The sequence below is a fragment of the Notolepis coatsorum genome (assembly GCF_963971535.1).
Source record: "Notolepis coatsorum genome assembly, chromosome: 5".
NCBI classification, from domain to species: domain Eukaryota; kingdom Metazoa; phylum Chordata; class Actinopteri; order Aulopiformes; family Paralepididae; genus Notolepis; species Notolepis coatsorum.
The window spans coordinates 61,435,499-61,448,840 of record NC_140169.1 but is presented as its reverse complement, the minus strand read 5'-3'; the positions used below and the strand labels follow the sequence as shown (position 1 = coordinate 61,448,840).

Genomic DNA, 13,342 nt, shown 5'->3' with positions numbered 1-13,342 from the left:
TTCGCTGTGACCCCCCCCCCCCCCCTCATTACCAACCGTCTCCATCTAGCGTCGGAAATAGGATCGCAATGTCTTTGACCCTTTCACTGCCGCACGACAGCGGGTTAACCCTTTCACTGCTGCACTACAGAAGGTTGACCCTTTACTATCACACTACCGACGGTAACAACAGACTGTATAACAGCTCACAGAGTAACAACAGACTGTATAACAGAACACAGAGTAACAACAGACTGTATAACAGAACACAGAGTAACAACAGACTGTATAACAGAACACAGAGTAACAACAGACTGTATAACAGAACACAGAGCAACAACAGACTGTATAACAGCTCACAGAGTAACAACAGACTGTATAACAGAACACAGAGCAACAGCAGACTGTATAACAGAACACAGAGCAACAACATACTGTATAACAGAACGCAGAGTAACAACAGACTGTATAACAGAACACAGAGTAACAACAGACTGTATAACAGAACACAGAGTAACAACAGACTGTATAACAGCTCACAGAGTAACAACAGACTGTATAACAGAACGCAGAGTAACAACAGACTGTATAACAGAACACAGAGTAACAACAGACTGTATAACAGAACACAGAGTAACAACAGACTGTATAACAGAACACAGAGCAACAACAGACTGTATAACAGAACACAGAGTAACAACAGACTGTATAACAGCTCACAGAGTAACAACAGACTGTATAACAGAACACAGAGCAACAACAGACTGTATAACAGAACACAGAGCAACAACATACTGTATAACAGAACACAGAGTAACAACAGACTGTATAACACAACACAGAGTAACAACAGACTGTATAACAGAACACAGAGTAACAACAGACTGTATAACAGCTCACAGAGTAACAACAGACTGTATAACAGAACACAGAGCAACAACATACTGTATAACAGCTCACAGAGTAACAACAGACTGTATAACAGAACACAGAGCAACAACAGACTGTATAACAGCTCACAGAGTAACAACAGACTGTATAACAGAACACAGAGTAACAACAGACTGTATAACAGAACACAGAGTAACAACAGACTGTATAACAGAACACAGAGTAACAACAGACTGTATAACAGAACACAGAGTAACAACAGACTGTATAACAGCTCACAGAGTAACAACAGACTGTATAACAGAACACAGAGTAACAACAGACTGTATAACAGCTCACAGAGTAACAACAGACTGTATAACAGCTCACAGAGTAACAACAGACTGTATAACAGAACACAGAGCAACAACATACTGTATAACAGAACACAGAGCAACAACATACTGTATAACAGAACACAGAGTAACAACAGACTGTATAACAGAACACAGAGTAACAACAGACTGTATAACAGCTCACAGAGTAACAACAGACTGTATAACAGAACACAGAGTAACAACAGACTGTATAACAGAACACAGAGCAACAACAGACTGTATAACAGAACACAGAGCAACAACAGACTGTATAACAGAACACAGAGCAACAACATACTGTATAACAGAACACAGAGTAACAACAGACTGTATAACAGAACACAGAGTAACAACAGACTGTATAACAGAACACAGAGTAACAACATACTGTATAACAGAACACAGAGTAACAACAGACTGTATAACAGCTCACAGAGTAACAACAGACTGTATAACAGAACACAGAGTAACAACAGACTGTATAACAGAACACAGAGTAACAACATACTGTATAACAGAACACAGAGTAACAACAGACTGTATAACAGAACACAGAGTAACAACAGACTGTATAACAGAACACAGAGCAACAACAGACTGTATAACAGCTCACAGAGTAACAACAGACTGTATAACAGCTCACAGAGTAACAACAGACTGTATAACAGAACACAGAGCAACAACAGACTGTATAACAGAACACAGAGTAACAACAGACTGTATAACAGCTCACAGAGTAACAGCAGACTGTATAACCCTGTATATCTTCCTGTACATTCCTGCACATTTGACATTTTACTGTATATTTCTCGACTGTATATGTTAGAATGTATTATCTCTGACTGTGTACTCTTATTCTCATTCTTATTTTAGATGTGTGACTGCCTGAATGTTCATTGTGAGTGTGATCTGTGGTGCTGAATGTCCCTTGGGATCAATAAAGTACTTCTATTGTATTGTATTGTATTGTATTGTATTGTATTGTAAACCCCTGCCTCTCTGTTTCAGGCTGAGGAGCACCAGAGCACAGATGAAGATGTAAGTTTCTACAGAGCCACACGTTGTCTTCTGACGTCCCCACGATACGCTCGCGCCGCTAGCAGAGTGCTATTTGATGTGTTGATTCTGCATATTCTTCCTGTAAAAAGAGGAAGCTAGGGAGGGGTATTGATTGGCGTTTACAGTCGCCAATAGCAGTCAGCTAGCCAGCAAGCGAACATTGGTTTAGTTAACGCAGTTACAACTTAACGTCTATTTTGATTTCATAAGACCTTTTCGTTGGGCATTCATCCTTCAGCCCATAACAAAATAAAAAAATTGGAACTGGAGAGTCGAGACCAATACTTAATTTAATTTCAAACTTTTATTTAACCTCTTAAGCCCTAGCCATATTTTCAAGTAAATGGAAGATTGCTCCACTTCTACAAGTCCATTTGCATGTTCTTGGTATCTGATTCTAGGGACATCTATGGATCTCATGGAATGTATTCCCAGTGTCAGAAAGATTGTCTTTTACTAGGCTTGAGTAAATTGTAATGAACCAAAAGAGAATATCAATTCTATATTTATTTTGTTTTCATCTTTGACGGTGAATAACACCACGCTAACATTGACCAGACTTGATAAACTGCCACTGAGCTCGTGCAGCACCTTCTTGAGATCACGTATACAAAAAATCGAAGCAAATGAATAAAGGACAGATGATTTACAGGAGGTTTTGTTGATGCAGTACTGAATTTTGCCATCCGGACACACAACGCAATTTGAAATATGAATATAGAATATCAGGCCTATAAATGACCTTATTATGGCCATGTCGCACATCTATGGATCGGCCCAAATCTCCTCTTTCCAATGGCTGAGTTGAATCTGGATTTAGTAGCACCAGGCGCCCGTAACTGGGCAGCAAAGACTGTGAATGAAATCTACTGTAAGTACAGTTACTTTTGTATAATGTGTCCATAGCTCCGCCAATTTTCACCAGATTGCAACACAGTAGACGTTCACGGAAAAGGTATAGACACAATATACATTGTATTGTATGGCAATAACGTTAAGGTTTGTTTGACCCTTGAGATATAATCACGAAAATAACGTTGAAAAAAAGGATCCATGTCAGCCCCTCCAGCTGAGACGGGCTGGTGTGAGCTGGGTAGTGTAGTTTTATGAAATTTCAACATCCATCAAAAGCCCTGGGACTCTTCCGTCTTAGGACTACAACGGTTTCATGGCGGCTTCCTTTATTTGTGTCTAATTCATCCGGTTTTCCGATCCAATGTGCTGAGATAGTAAATATACACTTTGACTGCTGTTTTGATAGGGTTCGGGTCTTTACTCTTGGCTACATTTGAAAAAGAAACACAACATTAATGAATACGGACTGTATTCATCTATTTATGACGTGAAATAAATCTCGGGTCGGACGTAAGTGGTTAAACTCAAAAGTCAGCCGAGGTTGGTGGTTTGAAACCCGCGGGCGTGGGTGAGTCTCTCTCTCCAGCAGGTGCCCAAGGTCCAGCTTAACCCTTTCCCTGCCACACGACAGCCGGTTAAGCCTTTCACTGTGACAATACAGAGGATTAGCCCTTTACTATCACACAACCGCATCTGCTAATGATGGAGCATCGCCGTCGGTTGTGTGATAGTAAAGGGTTAACCCGAGGCCTGCCCAGTCTTGTTTTAATTCTTTTCTACACCTTTTCCCAACCATTTGTAAACTAATGCCTGGCGTGCTGAACTCCTCTCCTCTGTTTGACAATTTCATCATAAGCTTTTGATAAGAGTCATTATCTCGTCCCCATCTCCCGTTTCCAGACAGACAGACGCTCATTGCGTTACAGTAGCAGCGGCACGTTTGTGAGGTCTCGACAGTCTGTGGGCGTGTTGGTGGAGGACGAGTGTGTTGTTCAGTGTTGCCCGAAAGAGATGTGGGTTCTGAACACACGTTGAGCAACACGGTCTCATCAGAAAATGTAAACAAAGTACTAATCAACCACAGGGGAAAACAAGGTACACCATGTATGTTATGTTATAGCCATAAGTCATATATTTGCACACACAAGTCCAAAACAAATGCAGCAACCAGGAGTTGAACCAACAATCATTGCAGTCGTGAGTGAGTTCTCTCACCACTATCTAACTATGATTATAGTTAGTGCTCTCACCGCTAACTAACTATGATTATAGTTAGTGCTCTCACCACTATCTATCTATGATTATAGTTAGTGCTCTCACCGCTATCTAACTATGATTAGTTAGTGCTCTCACCACTATCTAACTATGATTATAGTTAGTGCTCTCACTACTATCTAACTATGATTATAGTTAGTGCTCTCACCACTATCTAACTATGATTATAGTTAGTGCTCTCACTACTATCTAACTATGATTATAGTTAGTGCTCTCACCACTATCTAACTATGATTATAGTTAGTGCTCTCACTACTATCTAACTATGATTATAGTTAGTGCTCTCACCACTATCTAACTATGATTATAGTTAGTGCTCTCACTACTATCTAACTGATTATAGTTAGTGCTCTCACCACTATCTAACTATGATTATAGTTAGTGCTCTCACTACTATCTAACTATGATTATAGTTAGTGCTCTCACCACTATCTAAATATGATTATAGTGCTCTCACCACTATCTAACTATGATTATAGTTAGTGCTCTCATCACTATCTAACTATGATTATAGTTAGTGCTCTCATCACTATCTAACTATGATTATAGTTAGTGCTCTCACCACTATCTATCTATGATTATAGTTAGTGCTCTCACCACTATCTATCTATGATTATAGTTAGTGCTCTCACTACTATCTAACTATGATTATAGTTAGTGCTCTCACTACTATCCAACTATGATTATAGTTAGTGCTCTCACCACTATCTAACTATGATTATAGTTAGTTCTCTCACCACTATCTAACTATGATTATAGTTAGTGCTCTCACTACTATCTAACTATGATTATAGTTAGTGCTCTCACTACTATCTAACTATGATTATAGTTAGTGCTCTCACCACTATCTAGCTATGATTATAGTGCTCTCACCACTATCTAACTATGATTATAGTTAGTGCTCTCACCACTATCTAGCTATGATTATAGTTAGTGCTCTCACCGCTATCTAACTATGATTATAGTTAGTGCTCTCACCACTATCTAAATATGATTATAGTTAGTGCTCTCACCGCTATCTAAATATGATTATAGTTAGTGCTCTCACCACTATCTAACTATGATTATAGTTAGTGCTCTCACCACTATCTAACTATGATTATAGTTAGTGCTCTCACCACTATCTAACTATGATTATAGTGAGTTCTCTCACCACTATCTAACTATGATTATAGTGAGTTCTCTCACTACTATCTAACTATGATTATAGTTAGTGCTCTCACTACTATCTAACTATGATTATAGTTAGTGCTCTCACCACTATCTAACTATGATTATAGTTAGTGCTCTCACCACTATCTAACTATGATTATAGTGCTCTCACCACTATCTAACTATGATTATAGTTAGTGTTCTCACCACTATCTAACTATGATTATAGTTAGTGCTCTCACTACTATCTAACTATGATTATAGTTAGTGTTCTCACCACTATCTAACTATGATTATAGTTAGTGCTCTCACCACTATCTAACTATGATTATAGTTAGTGCTCTCACCACTATCTAACTATGATTATAGTTAGTGCTCTCACCACTATCTAACTATGATTATAGTTAGTGCTCTCACCACTATCTAACTATGATTATAGTTAGTGCTCTCATCACTATCTAACTATGATTATAGTTAGTGCTCTCATCACTATCTAACTATGATTATAGTTAGTGCTCTCACCACTATCTATCTATGATTATAGTTAGTGCTCTCACCACTATCTATCTATGATTATAGTTAGTGCTCTCACTACTATCTAACTATGATTATAGTTAGTGCTCTCACTACTATCTAACTATGATTATAGTTAGTGCTCTCACCACTATCTAACTATGATTATAGTTAGTTCTCTCACCACTATCTAACTATGATTATAGTTAGTGCTCTCACTACTATCTAACTATGATTATAGTTAGTGCTCTCACTACTATCTAACTATGATTATAGTTAGTGCTCTCACCACTATCTAGCTATGATTATAGTGCTCTCACCACTATCTAACTATGATTATAGTTAGTGCTCTCACCACTATCTAGCTATGATTATAGTTAGTGCTCTCACCGCTATCTAACTATGATTATAGTTAGTGCTCTCACCACTATCTAGCTATGATTATAGTTAGTGCTCTCACCGCTATCTAAATATGATTATAGTTAGTGCTCTCACCACTATCTAACTAACCAGTATGGCTTTAGGCAAAACAGATCAACAGCGACTGCCTTAATGAATATTATTGAAGAAATAACAACAGCAACAGATAAAAGGAAATTAACAATAGGGGTGTTTATTGATTTAAAAAAGGCATTTGATACCTTAGATCATAATATTCTAATTTCTAAATTACGTTCATATGGTGTGAGAGGAATGGTTCTTGAATGGTTGAGTAGTTATCTCCACAATAGGCAACAATATGTGCAGTTGGCAGATGTCAAATCTGAGCTCATGAAGATTGAATGTGGGGTACCGCAAGGTTCGGTTTTGGGGCCCAAACTCTTTCTTTTATATATTAATGATATTTGTGATGTTTCAAAACTATTACAGTTTGTCTTGTTTGCTGATGATACACATTTTTTTTGTTCTGGAAATAATTTAAAGGAACTAGCTGAATATATTGTGTATGAAATGACAAAGCTAAAGAAATGGTTTGATGTAAATAAGCTATCACTGAATCTGAAAAAAACTAAATTTATGATTTTTGGCAATCGAAAACTAGATGAAAATATAGTACTGACCATAGATGGAGCTGATATAGAGAGAGTTAATGAATTTCGTTTTCTTGGTGTGATTATGGATGATAAATTAACATGGAAATCGCACATAGCACACGTTAAAAAAAAGATGTCCAAGAGTATTTTTGTTATGAATAAAGTAAAGGATGTGTTAGAGTATGAGGCAATGAGAACACTCTACTGCTCACTCATCTCACCTTATATCAGTTATTGTGTTGAAGTATGGGGGAATACTTATGGGACAAATATAAAACCATTATATATACTACAGAAGAGGGCTGTACGAATCACACATAAAGTGAGTTATCGAGAACACACAAATATATTATTTATTAAATCTAGAATAATTAAACTTGAAGACATGGTTAAGTTTCAAACAATGTTAATTATGTTTAGGGCAAGAAATAATACACTGCCAGAAAAACTACAAAATCTTTTTCATTTAGAAAGTGAGTTTAGTAGGAGAAAATACAATTTTAAACATCAGTTTGCACGTACCACACTTAAACAGATGTGTCCTTCAGTTATTGGTGTAAAGTTATGGAATTCTCTCCATAGCGAGCTTAAGGGATGTAACAGTGTTTATCAATTCAAAAAAATGTATAAAAAAAAAAAATTTAGTCAGTATGAAAATCAAAATGTGATCTGAATAGTGAGATCTTTTTTTTTCTCCTTTCTTTTCTTTTTTATTCTTTATCATTATTATTATTATTTAAATTTTTCTTGTTTAACTGTGGATTGTGTTTCTTTTATAATGGTATAAATGATTATTTGTGTAAATAAGGTTATACGCCGACCATTAAGAAAATACATGTTAGTTTAGGAATAAGGGGCAGGTAATTATAAGATGTATTCTTCTTTCTGCTCCTTTTGTCCATGGAATGGCTATTTATGATTTTTTTAATGAAGAAACTATGATTATAGTTAGTGCTCTCACTACTATCTAACTATGATTATAGTTAGTGCTCTCACCACTATCTAACTATGATTATAGTTAGTGCTCTCACTACTATCTAACTATGATTATAGTTAGTGCTCTCACCACAATCTAACTATGATTATAGTTAGTGCTCTCACTACTATCTAACTATGATTATAGTTAGTGCTCTCACCACTATCTAAATATGATTATAGTGCTCTCACCACTATCTAACTATGATTATAGTTAGTGTTCTCACCACTATCTAACTATGATTATAGTTAGTGCTCTCACTACTATCTAACTATGATTATAGTTAGTGTTCTCACCACTATCTAACTATGATTATAGTTAGTGCTCTCACCACTATCTAACTATGATTATAGTTAGTGCTCTCACCACTATCTAACTATGATTATAGTTAGTGCTCTCACCACTATCTAACTATGATTATAGTTAGTGCTCTCACCACTATCTAACTATGATTATAGTTAGTGCTCTCACCGCTATCTAACTATGATTATAGTTAGTGCTCTCACTACTATCTAACTATGATTATAGTTAGTGCTCTCACTACTATCTAACTATGATTATTAGGGATGTCCAATATTATCGGCCGACCGATATTATCGGCCGATATCGGCAGTAAAATGTGATATCGGAAAATATCGGTATCAATTTTTTTTTTTTTTTTTTTTTTTTTTTTACATTTATTTAACCTTTATTTACCCAGGCAAGCAAGTAAGAACCAATTCTTATTTTATTTATTGTCAAAAGTATGCATGTTGGTTTAATTCAACAACAAGAGATATGTAATGTTAATTTTTACTTTTTTAATTATCATATTTTGCACAGATAATGCTTACATTTAGAAAGCCTTTTGAATGCATCCAGTGAAATTATTAATTACCTGAAATTATTCAGTTTTTTTGGGGGGAAACCCTGCATATATCGGTATCGGTTGATATCGGTATCGGTATCGAAATTAAGAGTTGGACAATATCGGAATATCGGTATCGGTAAAAAAGCCAATATCGAGCATCCCTAATGATTATAGTTAGTGCTCTCACCACTATCTAACTATGATTATAGTTAGTGCTCTCACCACTATCTAACTATGATTATAGTTAGTGCTCTCACCACTATCTAACTATGATTATAGTTAGTGCTCTCACCACTATCTATCTATGATTATAGTTAGTGCTCTCACCGCTATCTAACTATGATTATAGTTAGTGCTCTCACTACTATATAACTATGATTATAGTTAGTGCTCTCACCACTATCTAACTATGATTATAGTTAGTTCTCTCACCACTATCTAACTATGATTATAGTTAGTGCTCTCACCACTATCTATCTAACTATGATTATAGTTAGTGCTCTCACTACTATCTAACTATGATTATAGTTAGTGCTCTCATCACTATCTAACTATGATTATAGTTAGTGCTCTCATCACTATCTAACTATGATTATAGTTAGTTCTCTCACCACTATCTAACTATGATTATAGTTAGTGCTCTCACCACTATCTATCTATGATTATAGTTAGTGCTCTCACCGCTATCTAACTATGATTATAGTTAGTGCTCTCACTACTATATAACTATGATTATAGTTAGTGCTCTCACCACTATCTAACTATGATTATAGTTAGTTCTCTCACCACTATCTAACTATGATTATAGTTAGTGCTCTCACCACTATCTATCTAACTATGATTATAGTTAGTGCTCTCACTACTATCTAACTATGATTATAGTTAGTGCTCTCATCACTATCTAACTATGATTATAGTTAGTGCTCTCACCACTATCTAACTATGATTATAGTTAGTGCTCTCACTACTATCTAACTATGATTATAGTTAGTGCTCTCACCACTATCTAACTATGATTATAGTTAGTGCTCTCACCACTATCTATCTAACTATGATTATAGTTAGTGCTCTCACTATTATCTAACTATGATTATAGTTAGTGCTCTCATCACTATCTAACTATGAGTATAGTTAGTGCTCTCACCACTATCTAACTATGATTATAGTTAGTGCTCTCATCACTATCTATCTATGATTATAGTTAGTGCTCTCACCACTATCTAACTATGATTATAGTTAGTGCTCTCACTACTATCTAACTATGATTATAGTTAGTGCTCTCACTACTATCTAACTATGATTATAGTGAGTGCTCTCACCACTATCTAACTATGATTATAGTTAGTGCTCTCACCACTATCTAACTATGATTATAGTTAGTGCTCTCACCACTATCTAACTATGATTATAGTTAGTGCTCTCACCACTATCTAACTATGATTATAGTTAGTGCTCTCACCGCTATCTATCTATGATTATAGTTAGTGCTCTCACCGCTATCTAACTATGATTATAGTTAGTGCTCTCACTACTATCTAACTATGATTATAGTTAGTGCTCTCACTACTATCTAACTATGATTATAGTTAGTGCTCTCACCACTATCTAACTATGATTATAGTTAGTGCTCTCACCACTATCTAACTATGATTATAGTTAGTGCTCTCACCACTATCTAACTATGATTATAGTTAGTGCTCTCACCACTATCTATCTATGATTATAGTTAGTGCTCTCACCGCTATCTAACTATGATTATAGTTAGTGCTCTCACTACTATCTAACTATGATTATAGTTAGTGCTCTCACCACTATCTAACTATGATTATAGTTAGTTCTCTCACCACTATCTAACTATGATTATAGTTAGTGCTCTCACCACTATCTATCTAACTATGATTATAGTTAGTGCTCTCACTACTATCTAACTATGATTATAGTTAGGGCTCTCATCACTATCTAACTATGATTATAGTTAGTGCTCTCACCACTATCTAACTATGATTATAGTTAGTGCTCTCATCACTATCTATCTATGATTATAGTTAGTGCTCTCACCACTATCTAACTATGATTATAGTTAGTGCTCTCACTACTATCTAACTATGATTATAGTTAGTGCTCTCACTAATATCTAACTATGATTATAGTGAGTGCTCTCACCACTATCTAACTATGATTATAGTTAGTGCTCTCACCACTATCTAACTATGATTATAGTTAGTGCTCTCACCACTATCTAACTATGATTATAGTTAGTGTTCTCACCGCTATCTAACTATGATTATAGTTAGTGCTCTCACTACTATCTAACTATGATTATAGTTAGTGCTCTCACCACTATCTAACTATGATTATAGTTAGTGCTCTCACCACTATCTAACTATGATTATAGTTAGTGCTCTCACCACTATCTAACTATGATTATAGTTAGTGCTCTCACCACTATCTATCTATGATTATAGTTAGTGCTCTCACCGCTATCTAACTATGATTATAGTTAGTGCTCTTACTACTATCTATCTATGATTATAGTTAGTGCTCTCACTACTATCTAACTATGATTATAGTTAGTGCTCTCACCACTATCTAACTATGATTATAGTTAGTGCTCTCACCACTATCTAACTATGATTATAGTTAGTGCTCTCACCACTATCTAACTATGATTATAGTTAGTGCTCTCACCACTATCTATCTATGATTATAGTTAGTGCTCTCACCGCTATCTAACTATGATTATAGTTAGTGCTCTCACCACTATCTAACTATGATTATAGTTAGTGCTCTCACCACTATGTAACTATGATTATAGTTAGTTCTCTCGCCACTATCTAACTATGATTATAGTTAGTGCTCTCACCACTATCTATCTAACTATGATTATAGTTAGTGCTCTCACTACTATCTAACTATGATTATAGTTAGTGCTCTCATCACTATCTAACTATGATTATAGTTAGTGCTCTCACCACTATCTAACTATGATTATAGTTAGTGCTCTCATCACTATCCATCTATGATTATAGTTAGTGCTCTCACCACTATCTAACTATGATTATAGTTAGTGCTCTCACCGCTATCTAACTATGATTATAGTTAGTGCTCTCACCACTATCTAACTATGATTATAGTTAGTGCTCTCACCACTATCTAACTATGATTATAGTTAGTGTTCTCACCACTATCTAGCTATGATTATAGTTAATGCTCTCACTACTATCTAACTATGATTATAGTTAGTGCTCTCACCACTATCTAACTATGATTATAGTTAGTTCTCTCACCACTATCTAACTATGATTATAGTTAGTGCTCTCACCACTATCTAACTATGATTATAGTTAGTGTTCTCACCACTATCTAACTATGATTATAATCTAAAAAACCTTTTTCACTTTGTCATTATTGGGTATTGTGTGTAGAATTTGAGGGGAAAAAATATTTAATCTATTTTGGAATACGGCTGTAACATAACAAAATGTGGAAAAAGTGAAGGGGTATGAATACTTTCCGGATGCACTGTATATGATCGGTATACATTATGCTTCATCATGCGTGAAGGATTGGGGGGGGGGGGTCGTTTATAATTCCTTGATCGTCAGTAACGGCTTTATTTACTATGGGTTGATACTCTAGATGGTTTGCAGTGAAATGAATAAACAATCGGGCTGAAAATAACGTTAGTGTCCTCTTACCGTGCGCCGATGAGACTGGAGGAGAAAGATCCCAATTATTTGACGCCGATCTCCTACATCCATTTCCAGTTTGTATGGCGCAATAAACGCCGAAATCATATCGATTATTGCATTATGGAAGCGATCCAAATGCACTATAGTGTTTGTCTGGAGTCCCGTAACACGATGTGACTGCCGGAGGGATTTCCTCGACGCACCGATCGGCACTTCCGGTTTCGGCGAGAGTGTAACTCGCCCGACCATCCACCAGGCGGCGGTATTGAGGCATTGCAATCTCATACAGGGTCCCGCTGGAGTCCGGAGGTTGGCTGGATGAATTATGAATGCCATGGCGAAAAAATGAAATATTGATCCCAAAAACGGTGTACGCCGTTGTTGGCGTTCAACGCATGGCTGGCAATAACGACTTACGCCGTTTATGGCGCACAATGTGTTAATACTTTGAGTTTCATTACAAATTACCCCCCCGTGCTAGATGAATACTTTATTTACATATTTTAATATTTGAGGTTGAATGCTAAGTGACTCGTATCTATTGAATGTTGTTCTTCCAGGACTTTGCCAAGGAGCGGTATGGCGTGTCGGCCATGGTCCAGAGCCAGGAGAAACTGGGTGAGAGACACCACGGAGCGCTCTCTCTCTCTCTCTCTCTCTCTCTCTCTCTCTGTCTCTGTCTCTGTCTCTGTCTCTGTCTCTCTCTGTCT

The 13,342-nt window shown here is 36.2% G+C and overlaps 1 pseudogene across 1 annotated transcript in view; it reads left to right on the top strand.

Annotated features, from left to right (window-relative positions):
* LOC311228225 (aspartate--tRNA ligase, cytoplasmic-like) overlaps positions 1–13,342 on the top strand; it is a 159,489-nt pseudogene that overhangs the window by 29,229 nt on the left and 116,918 nt on the right. The window contains exons 3-4 of the transcript XR_014621054.1: positions 2,235–2,264; positions 13,193–13,250. The product of XR_014621054.1 is annotated as an aspartate--tRNA ligase, cytoplasmic-like (transcript). The remainder of the gene's footprint in view (positions 1–2,234; positions 2,265–13,192; positions 13,251–13,342) is intronic.